At 40.6% G+C, this 11,159-nt stretch overlaps 1 pseudogene; it reads right to left on the bottom strand.

Moving 5' to 3' along the window:
- LOC100026495 (zinc finger protein 850-like) overlaps positions 1 to 11,159 on the bottom strand; it is a 148,864-nt pseudogene that overhangs the window by 5,909 nt on the left and 131,796 nt on the right.

Genomic DNA, 11,159 nt, shown 5'->3' with positions numbered 1-11,159 from the left:
TCATGCTTCATCATGGCCTAAAAGGTGACTCTAGCTGGTGGGCTCTACCAAACCCTGAAAACTTCAGCTAAGGGCTACTAGGCTTCTATAATCCAATCTAGTTTAATTTGGAGTAACTGTCATAATTCGGCTGGCCTCAAGATAATGAACTTTTATGGCTATAGAAATTCCTAATGACTATCACTGAAGCTGTGGAGGAGTTCTGATACGGATCAGTGAAGTATCCACATTGACAAAATCCAAGATAGGTAAGAAGTAGTTAAGTATTTCAGACTGACACATCATTTCCCATCCAGCAATATAAGGCAGATAGTATAAATATTTTCATTTCTGTTTTAAAGGTGAAGAAACTGAAGCTCCTAGAAGGGATCTGCCTATGGTCACACATCTAGTATATGGCCTGAGCAGAGGAGATTTGAATACTGGGGTTGTTGTAGGAGGGATATGCTATGGCCCTTCCTCATGAAGCTTAGTAGGATAGTATTTCCTTAGAAGTTACCGCAGCTATCCTCAAATTTAACTGACTCACAGGACCAAGGCTTAGCTGATAAAATGGCATTCTAGTCACGTAGGCAAAAAAGGTCACAAAGAACTCTAAACGGGCCATGATATTTGACTAATGGACCACTAGGAGTTATATACACAGAGCTAAGGGAGCCTTGCTCAGCTGAATCAATGTGCTGAATTTTCTTGTTGAATATTAAGTAAATCTTCTCTTGTTAACTGCTAAATATCCTGCAAGTGTCATTTTGTTCCAATTTCAAGCTGTATTAAGAGTAATTTAAGAAAGCCTACATCATAGCTTTCCTATCACAGGGGTTATGGTGGGAGAGAGGCAAATCAGTAGAGGTGGGGATAGCGTAAACAAATTAAAAAACCTCTAATGAAAGCTGTCTTATAGACAAACCACGGAACAAATATGCATTCAAAAAATGAAGAGGAACAGACATAATTAGATGAAGAGTAAAAGTACAGTAAATTAAATAAATCAACTGAGGGTAAAATCAATGAGCAAATATATATTTAAAACCTATTATGTACAATTTCACTGAAAAGAACACAAAGATGCTTAAAATACAGTCCCTGCCCCCTTAGAGACTAATTTTCTTTGGAACCAATTCCTAAACTCAGAAGACAATTTTTTAAATGGTTAAACATGCTTTGATTTGAGCCTTTAGTGCTCCATCAAAGACCAGGAGGGTTCTCAGGCAAGAGGTGAGGGAAGTCTTTAAAGGGTTTGCCAATCTCTCTTTTGGGAACCTGAATAAGGTTAGGTTTTTTTGTGGTGGGGAAGGAAGGAGAGTAAGAAAATAGGATAGGATAGGTCTACATTTTAAGGTGTGATTTTTAGGATTACTAAGCAGGAGGTAGCAGACAACCAAGTCTTCCAAAAGAATCTGCTAAAAATTGAGGAAAACAAAATGCGTACATATGAGGAAATATGAAATATATTCAAAGTAATTTCCAGGAGGAGCTAACTAGGCAGAGAGGGGTGAAAATCAGAGGAGCCCTCATATAGGAAAAAATTTTCAGAGACCCCACCCCCCCAAAGCCACTAAAAAAGAAAGAAAAAAAAAAGCCAAGAAAAAAGTAAACTCTTAATCAAGGGAAAAATCTTACCCACAGAGGCCATACTCCCATGATTTTCTAGCATTCTGTCCCTGTATCTGGTCATCACAGTAGGTAGCAACGAGGTTCCAGTTGACGAATAGGTATAGTGTGACATCAAAGTTGACCCCTGGGCTTTTCCCAGGGTTGCTATTTTTTCCCAAGGTACTTCAGGTCTCTGGATAGGGGTTGAGAGCTGTGGGCACATGTTTAAGTTTAAACTCAAAAGGGAAAGACACAAAAAGAGATCACAACTCTACTTTTCCTCCCACTCACTCCTAAAGCACCTTTAATCTGACTCAAGGGTACTGTCCCATTAGTATTCACTTTCTGGATATCTAATGAAAATTTGCAATAATTAATTTGGATAAAAAAGCCGGGGCTTGAAAGTCAAAGATCTGAGGTCAGACGTTGCTTATAGTGATAGAGGAATAAGAACAGAGACCCTGATCTTATTACCTGAACTACCTACGTTACAGGGTTTGTGGGAAAATTACTTTGGAAACCTTAAGTGCTGTTTAATTATGAATTTTTATTGATATTACAGGTTATAGGTAATTTTGTCTTAATTTAAGCAGAAGTAGTAAGGGCATTGTGGAAACCCCATGAACTATAGCTTGTCCCCACAGATCTAAATCCTATGAACTACAGCATGACAGCCTAAATACTACTTCAGTAAGGGAATATTGCCATTAAAATCTTGATAGTTAAGGACTCAGACATGGACAGGACAACAAAGGATGACTTGAGATTCCTTTTTTTTTTTAAAACCCTCATCATGGTAAAGGCTAGACAATAGAGGTTATGTGACTTGTCCAGGGTCACATAGCTGGGAAGGTCTAAGGCCAGATTTGATCCCAGGACCTCCCATCTCTAGGCCTGGCTCTCAATCCACTGAGCTACTGAGCTGCCCCGGAGATTCCTTTTCTTAATGATCATCTCCCATGTGCCAGACTATATATCCCATTTCTCATTATCTGTTCTGATCCACCAAGGCAACCTTTTACAAGTCCTCCCCTTTAACCTAAACTCAATATATTAAAATATGTTTACTACCTGACACCAAGAGTCTTCATCCTCTTCTTCCTCCTTTATTGATATAGAGTCTAAAGGATCCAGGCCTGTTCCTTTTTTCTCCTTCATGGTCATCCTCCTCACTCAGGAATGATCTCTGTTCCAGCTGGGGTGGGGAATCAACTCGTGTGATTTTAAACTTCTTCAAGTTGAAATATCATCTACTGAAACATAAAAAGTTATCATTAATAAAGGGAAATGAACTGATCCCAAAAAACTGAGTCCTAAGACAACAAAGACCACTCACTTACCCAGGGCCTGACACTAAAATCAAAATTCCAGCTAAAAAGAGAAGACTCACCACAATGCTCACTTTGATGCCTTCCCCACACAAATGTGTGCATTTCCAATCTGACCCCATCAGCATTTAAGCACTTCCTATGTGGAAGCCACTAAGTCTGGCAATGAGGATATACATACACAGAACGAAAAGGCCAAGAGAATGGGAAGGGAGTGCCAAGTTGGGAGGAATAGAAAGCAGGCCAAGGTGGCTAGAGTATCAGTGAAAGGGAATAAAATTTTTTAAAAAATGTAGAAGAGTACTTTGAGGGAGTTTCTACTTGCAAATCACCAAGGCTGGGAGTTGAAGAAGGGGAAACTACGATCCCAAATCTTGGCTTACAAGGAAGGTTTCCCACTCTAGGTAAGTAGGAGGATCTGGAAGGTGAGTCCTCAGGTCTAGCAAGGGAAAGTAGGGGGAGTCACTTAAAAGGCAAGCTGAGGAATGTGTGCCTGATCTTATAGACAATAGGGAGCATCTGAGGTTCTTATGCAGCAGAATCACATGGTCAATTTTGTGTTTAGAAAAATATGGCAATTTTGTGATGGTAAAATAGACCGGCCAAGGTAGAGACTATAAGCTGAGACTCCAATTAGGAAGGTGTTGCAGTAGTTCTGATGAGTGGGGATGACTGCCTGAACTAGTAGTGGCCTTTGAGTGGGGGAAATATGTAAGAGAGATTCTAGAAATAGTACTGACAAGATTCGGAAATTAATTGGATATGGAGTACAGTGTGGTAAAGAATTGTAGGCTTAAAGAATCACTCTAAGGTTGTGAAACTAATGGTGCCCTCAAGGGGAATAAGGACATTTGGAAGAGGAGTGGGGTAGGAGAGACTCTGAGTTTTGTTTTGGACATATTTTGAGAAGTCTGAGGGACATCTTGATGCAGATATCCAACAGGTAAGTTATTGATGCAGGATGGGAGCTTAAGAGAAACTAGAGTTGAATATATGGGCAAATAGCTAGCATTTAAAACACTTTACAAATATTGCCTCATTTAATCTCAACAACCCTGGAAAGAAGGTGCTCTTACTGTCCATGCTTTACAGATATGGTGAAGTGACTTGTCCAGGATCACCCAGCTAATAAGTGTCTGAGGCTGGACTTGAACTCAGGTCTTCCTGATTCAGGAAGTGTTCTATCCACTGCAATACCTAGCTGTCTCATAGATCTGAGAGTCCTCTTTATAGAGACATTAAGTCCTCAGGAAGTAAGGCAATCCCAAAGAAATAGGATGTAGAGAATGAGAAAGGTAGTCTAGTCCAGAGCCTTAGTACATATAGCAGGTGGGAGACAGAGAATGATTCAGTGAAGGAGGCTGAGAAAGATGATCAGAGAGGGAGTAGATAAGAGTACATTTTGAAGTTCTTTGGTATAAGGGCAGGAGTTGGTACAGAAAGGAAGTCAGAGCCAGGTGTTCAACCTTTTGCGAATGGTAGGAGAAAGACTTGTAGAACAGTAGATAACTACAAACAGAATGGGAAATGGGATTGGATCTCAAACTTTATCATCTGGAAAATGATTTTTCAGTTGTGTCTGACTTTTCATGATCCCCTGGACCAATACTGTCCATGGAGTTTTTTTTGTTTGTTTGTTTGTTTTGGCAAAGACGCCATAGTGGTTTGCCATTTCCTTTGGCAGTGAATTAAGGCAAACAAAAGTTAAGTGACTTGCCGGGGTCATACAGCTTATAAGTATCTGAAGTTAAATTGGAACTCAAATCTTTTTGACTCCAAGCTCAATGTTGTAACCAGTGAACCATCTTGCTTGGTGCCTCTGTAAAATTAAAATACTACTTTCAATAACTATCTCAGAGTTGTGAAAAAGTACTCTTTCAGTCTCAGAGCACTAAACTCTGGTCAGAGTGACTAGAAGAACCACTGATAACACAATGACTATGTGATGTATGGCAAGTCACTCATTCTCTTAGTTCCTCCCAGGCAACAGTCAGAAAATTGTAGAATAGTTACTAATTTGCATAAGTAGAGGGAATTTCCTTCACTAGGGATCTCCCTACACCACTGAAATCATAGTCCAGACCAAGTAAAAATCATATAAAACCTGAATCCTTACAAGGAAGTTCTTTGTAAACTCAAAGTTTTGACCAAGAGCTATCTGGCTGAAGTCAGTTGATATTTGGCTTCCTTCTGAGAAAGTAACTGTCAATTCCCAGCATAAAATAGGTCTTAGAAGGAGCCAGAACTGGGAAACAAGAATTTGTGCTTCTTTCAATCAAATCAACCTTTCTAAACTTCCAATACATGTAAGATATTTAGTTTGAGCTTCCTTTGGTCAGAAGAAATCTCCACATCACTGAGCTTCTCTGTATGAAAATTTAAATAATAAATATATTCTGAATTAGAGATTTTATTTGGGGGGGGGTATTTTATGGAGAAAAGAATTATCTGAAACATAAGATGACCTAACATTTGTATCCCGCCTTATTATGGTTTTTCTAAAAGAGTGCTTTCACCAATAATCTCATTTGGTCCTCAATAGTAACAATTCTGTCAGGTTTTAAGTGAATTACTGCCCCCATTTTAGAATCATGGGGTCATAATCTTTAAGAGGGAATACATCAGAAATCACTTAATTCCACCCTCACAAGACTGGGGTGGAGAAGTGGGGGGGGGGTGGCAAAGAGGAGGAGGCAGAGAGGAAAGCAGGGTAAAGGGGAAGGGGAAGGACAGAGGGAGAGGGCAATGGGTAAGGACAGAAAGGAAAAAGGGGAAAGGGAAGACAAAGAGGGGAAGGGAAGGAGGAAGGGAGGGAATAGAGGCGAGGGGGCAGGGGATCGAAAAGAAGGGATGAAGGGATAGAGAGGGCATAGAGAGGAGACGGGATGGACGGGCGGAAGAGGCATGGAGAGGAGGGAATAAAGGGCACCGAAGGAGCAGGGGGGGAGAGGACGGCGGGGGGAGGAGACGGAAAATATTGGATGGAGGGGCGGAAAAGGTATGGAGAGGAAGATGTAGAATGGAGGGCACCGAAGGGGCAGGGGGAGAGCAGGCATCTCCCACAGGAGGGACTCGAGTCCAGCCGGGTGGTCGCTCAGGCCCGGGCTGAGAGAGCCCTCCCCGATCCCATCCCCGGCCTCACCGAGGAAAAGAAGTGCGAGTCCTGTCAGGGCGCCGAGAGCGGGAGAACGAGAACAGGGTCCCCATCCTGCAGACACCGCCTCCGCCTTCGCCGCCAGGGGAGGACAATGGCCTCCTCCGAACCCGGCCCGAAATTGGACTTCCTCTTCCTCTCTAGGCCGCTCGGAGGCCTCCGCGTCTCGGTGGTCCGCCCCGAGTCACCCCGTACTCTTGGCTGCTGGGGAGGGCCGAGGGTGACGTTGGAATCTGAAATTTGTTTGTTATGGCCTCCTAGTTGAACTAGGTGACTCAGTAGATAGAAGACCGGACCTGGAGGTAGGAAGACTCATTTTCTTGAGTTCAAAGCTAGCTGCAGATAGTCGTCGTTGAGTGACCCTGGACAAGTCACTTAACTCCATTTGTCTCAATTCCTCATCTTTAAAATGAGCTGGAGGAGGAAATAGCCAGTTTCTCCAACATGTTTGCCAAGAAAACCCCATTTGGGATTACGAAGGGTCGGATTAAACAACAAAAATCAAAGGAAAGGAGCCAGACTGAGACTCGGGGACCTGGATTCCAGACCCAGTATCTTAGTTGTGAACTTCCACACCCTTGCTCTCAGTTTCTTCCTCTGTAAAATCGGGATGCTGGTTTACTAAAAATCTCTGGGGTTCCTTCCAACTCTACTCTGCTCTTGGTCCTCTAGATTCAGACCAAGTCTTGACTCCAAATTCAGTGTACACACTGTGCCAGCCGCTTCCTTTAATAGGCAGAAAACATCCCCAAATGTTCAACTCAAAGGTCTGATTCTCTTGTTTTACAAGTGAGGAAACTGAGCCTTAAAAGATGGCTCGCTCCAAGTCACAGCCTAGAAGTGTTTCCAGAATTAATGAATTGTAACCCAGCGCTCTTCCTAGGACCGCCCGTGGGCCCCCAGCAGGGTCCTCTGTAACAGAGAGGCACGAGGCGAGATCCTAATCTCCTCTTGCTTGATGCTGCTGCTAGTGAGCTGAACTTGAAGGAACTCAAAGCTATTTTAAAGTATAGATCACAGGTGCTTCCTCTCTGCGGCTTCAGTCATCCGAGCGTTTATGAGCATCTGCCATGCTGTATAGGTTCCTTTCAGCACTAACATTCCTAGCATCCATGTGCTTAGCTCCAGCCATGGCTCTTTTACCTACTGACTAGGAGATCAAGCAAGTCCCTCACCTTCTCTGAACCTGGCTTCTCCTCTGTGAAATGAGAATATTGTTTCACAGAACTGTTGGAACAGTCAAACGAGATCACAAAAGAGAAAGTACTGGCCCAAGTACTTACTCTACCTACCCAACATGGCATTATTACATAAAAGTCTTCCTAGTACTTAATTTTTAGACAATACTTTGGGAGGGGAGGGGCAACCAGGTGGATCAGTACATTAAAAGCCAAGCCTAGAGATGAGTGGTCCTGGGTTCAAAACTGGCCTGAGATTGCTTCCTAGCTGTGTGACCCTGGGCAAGTCACATACTAAGCCCCATTGCCTAGCCCTTCCCACTCTTCTGCCTTAAAACCAGTACATAGTATTGATTCTAAGACAAAAGGTAAGGGTTTAAAATTTTTTTGTGAGGAGGCCAGATAGCAGTATGTTATCCAAACATGTTATTCATCATGATTTCCTCATAATCCAAAAGTTATCAATATTTTCAATACAAAAATAAAATTTCAGAAATGTTATCATCATTATGGGTACCAAGTGTGACATAAAGGAAGTAGAGTAGTTTCAGAGGATAACATGGAAGAGAACTAGGTGTGAAATTCATATCCTGACTGAAACACACTAGTATATGACCCTGGCCAAATCACTTCATCCTCCACTTCCTCAAATGTAAAGTGGAGATAATCATTATGTTACTTACCTGAGTGTTTGTAAATCTTAAAGTTCAGTGGAAATGAGACAAAATTAAAAACAGCCTGGAACACAGTAGTTAGATCCAAGCTGTGGACACATGTCTCAAAGATTCTACCCTCTGTTTAGGACCAATCAAAATAAAAGAATATTTGTGTCTCAAGGCCATTTTTATCTTTTACTCAGGGATGAGAGTATTTCAGTTTTTTTCATAATTTTATTGGTATCTTATGCTTATATTATCTAGATTTCCCATATATTCTTTCCTCCCCTCAAGAGCCAATCCTAATAATAAATAAGTTTTTAAAAAGAAGAATAAAAAACTCAAAACCAATGCATACATTGAAAAAACTTGTTGCACCTGAAGACTTCCCCTTACTCTCCTCCCACCCAAAAAGTGTGTCTTCTTCGGGCCCAGGCTTTTTGAAAATAATTCTGCAATATTTAAATTCTTCAGTTCTGTAGTGGTTGTTCTGTCCATGTGTATTGTCTATATGATCTCCCTGGCTCTGCTTGCTTCATTTTGTATCAGTTCACATAGATCTTTCCATGCTTCTCTGTGGAATCGCTGGATCAAAAGATAGGGGTAGTTTATCAAGTTTATTTGCAAAATTCAAAATTGCTTCCCAGAATGGATATATTCTATCTAATCTAATTCTGGCAACTTCATAGCTCCACTAACAATACATGAACATGCTTGTGTTTTCATGTCTTTTTTTTTAAGTGTTTTTCTTTTTTTAATCTTTTTGTTTATTTCATTAAATATTTCCCAATTACATGTAAAACAATTTAAACATTAATTAAATTTTTTTTCAGTTTAAATACCATTTCTCCTGTCCCTTCCTCCTCCTTGAGAAGGTAAGCAATTTGATATCAATTACACATGTGAAGTCATGCAAAACATTTACATATTAGCCATGTTGCAAAAGAAAACAAAGGCAACCCCCCCAACCAAAATGAATAAAATTTAAAAAAAAGTATATGTCAGTCTGCATTCAGAATTCATCAGATTTCTTTCTGAAAGTGGACAGCACTTTTCATCAGGGGTCTTTTGGAATTGTCTTGGATCAGTGTTGATTGGGATAGCTAAATCTTTCACAGCTATTGCTATTACTGTGTACAATGTTCTCCTGGTCCTGTTCACTTCACTTGTGGGTGTTCATATTAGTCTTCTAAATTTTTTTCCCTGAAACTATCTTTCTCATCATTTTTTATAGCACAATAGTATTCCTTTTTTTTCTTTTTCAAAACCCTTACCTTCCATCTTGGAATCAATATTGTGTATTGGTTCCAAGGCAGAAGAGTGGTAAGGGCTAGGCAGTGGAGGTTAAGTGACTTGCAGAGTCACACAGCTGGGAAGTGTCTGAGGCCAGATTTGAACCCAGGACTTCCCATCTCTAGGCCTGGTTCTCAATCCACTGAGCTACCCAGCTGCCCCAGCACAATAGTATTCTATCATAATCATAGTCTACAATATCTTCAGTCATTCTCCAATTGATGAGCATCCCCTTAATTTCCAATTCATTGCCACCACAAAAAGTTGCTATAAATATTTTTGTATAAATAGGTCATTTCCTTTTTCTTTGATCTCTTTGGGTTGTATACCTAGCAGTCTGCAATAGGTATGGGTAATGGGTATATATAGTCTTTTTTTAAAATTAAATTTAATTTTTTTGGTTACAATATTCACTTTATTTCCCTCTCTCCCCTCCACCTACCCTTCCTGTAGCTGATGCGCAATTCCACTGGGTATTACATGTGTCCTTGATGAGAATCTATTTGTTGATGTTGATGTTTGCACTAGGATGTTCATTTAGAGTCTACATCCCCAGCCATATCCCCTCGACCCATGTATTCAAGCAGTTGTTTTTCTTCGGTATTTTTACTCCCACAGTGTTTCCTCTGAGTGTGGTTAATGGTTTTTCTCATAGACTCCTCCAAGTTGTTCAGGATCACTGCATTGCCACTAATGGAGAAGTCCATTACATTCAATTGTACCACAGTGTATCAGTCTCTGTGTACAATGTTCTCCTGGTTCTGCTCCTTTCACTCTGCATCAATTCCTGGAGGTCATTCCAGTTCCCATGGAATTCCTCCAGTTTATTATTCCTTTGAGCACAATACTATTCCATCACCAACATACACCACAATTTGTTCAGCCATTCCCCAATTGAAGGGCATCCCCTCATTTTCCCCTTTTTGACACCACAAAGGACGCAGCTATAAATATTCTTGTACAAGTCTTTTTCCTTATCTCTTTGGGGTACAAACCCAGCAGTGCTATGGCTGGATCAAAGAACAGACAGTCTTTTATCGCCCTTTGGGCATAGTTCCAAATTGCCCTCCAGAATGGTTGGATCAGTTCACAACTCTACCAGCAATGGATTAATGTCCCAACTTTACAACATCCCCTCCAGCATTCATGACTTTCCATAGCTGTCATGTTAGCCAATGTGCTAGGTGTGAGGTGATACCTCAGAGTTGTTTTGATTTGCATCTCTCTGATTATTAGAGATTTAGAGCACTTTTTCATGTGCTTATTAATAGTTTTGATTTCTTTAACTGAAAATTGCCTATTCATGTCCCTTGCCCATTTATCAATTGGAGAATGGTTTGATGTTTTTGTACAATTGGTTTAGTTCTTTATAAATTTGAGCAATTAGACCTTTGTCAGGTTTTTGTAATGAAGATTGTTTCCCAATTGGTTGCTTCCCTTCTAATTTTGGTTGCATTGGCTTTGTTTATACAAAACCTTTTTAATTTGATGTAATCAAAATTATTTATTTTACATTTTGCGATTTTTTTTTTCTAGCTCTTGCTTGGTTTTAAAGTCTTTCCTTTCCCAAAGATCTGACAAGTATATTATTCTGTGTTCACCTAATTTGCTTATAGTTTCCTTCTTTATATTCAGGTCATTCATCCATTGTGAGTTTATCTTGGTGTAGGGTGTGAGATGTTGATCCAAACCTAATTTCTCCCATACTGTCTTCCAATTTTCCCAGCAGTTTTTATCAAATAGTGGGTTTTGGTCCCCAAAACTGGGATCTTTGGGCTTATCATAGACTGTCTTGCTGAGGTCATTTACCCCAAGTCTATTCCACTGATCCTCCTTTCTGTCTCTTAGCCAGTGCCAAACTGTTTTGATGACCACTGCTTTATAGTATAGTTTGAGATCTGGGACTGCAAGTCCTCCTTCCTTTGCATTTTTTTTTCCATGACTTCCCTGGATATCC

Source organism: Monodelphis domestica, chromosome 7 (assembly GCF_027887165.1).
Source record: "Monodelphis domestica isolate mMonDom1 chromosome 7, mMonDom1.pri, whole genome shotgun sequence".
NCBI lineage: Eukaryota > Metazoa > Chordata > Mammalia > Didelphimorphia > Didelphidae > Monodelphis > Monodelphis domestica.
This window is presented reverse-complemented; position numbering and strand designations above follow the sequence as displayed.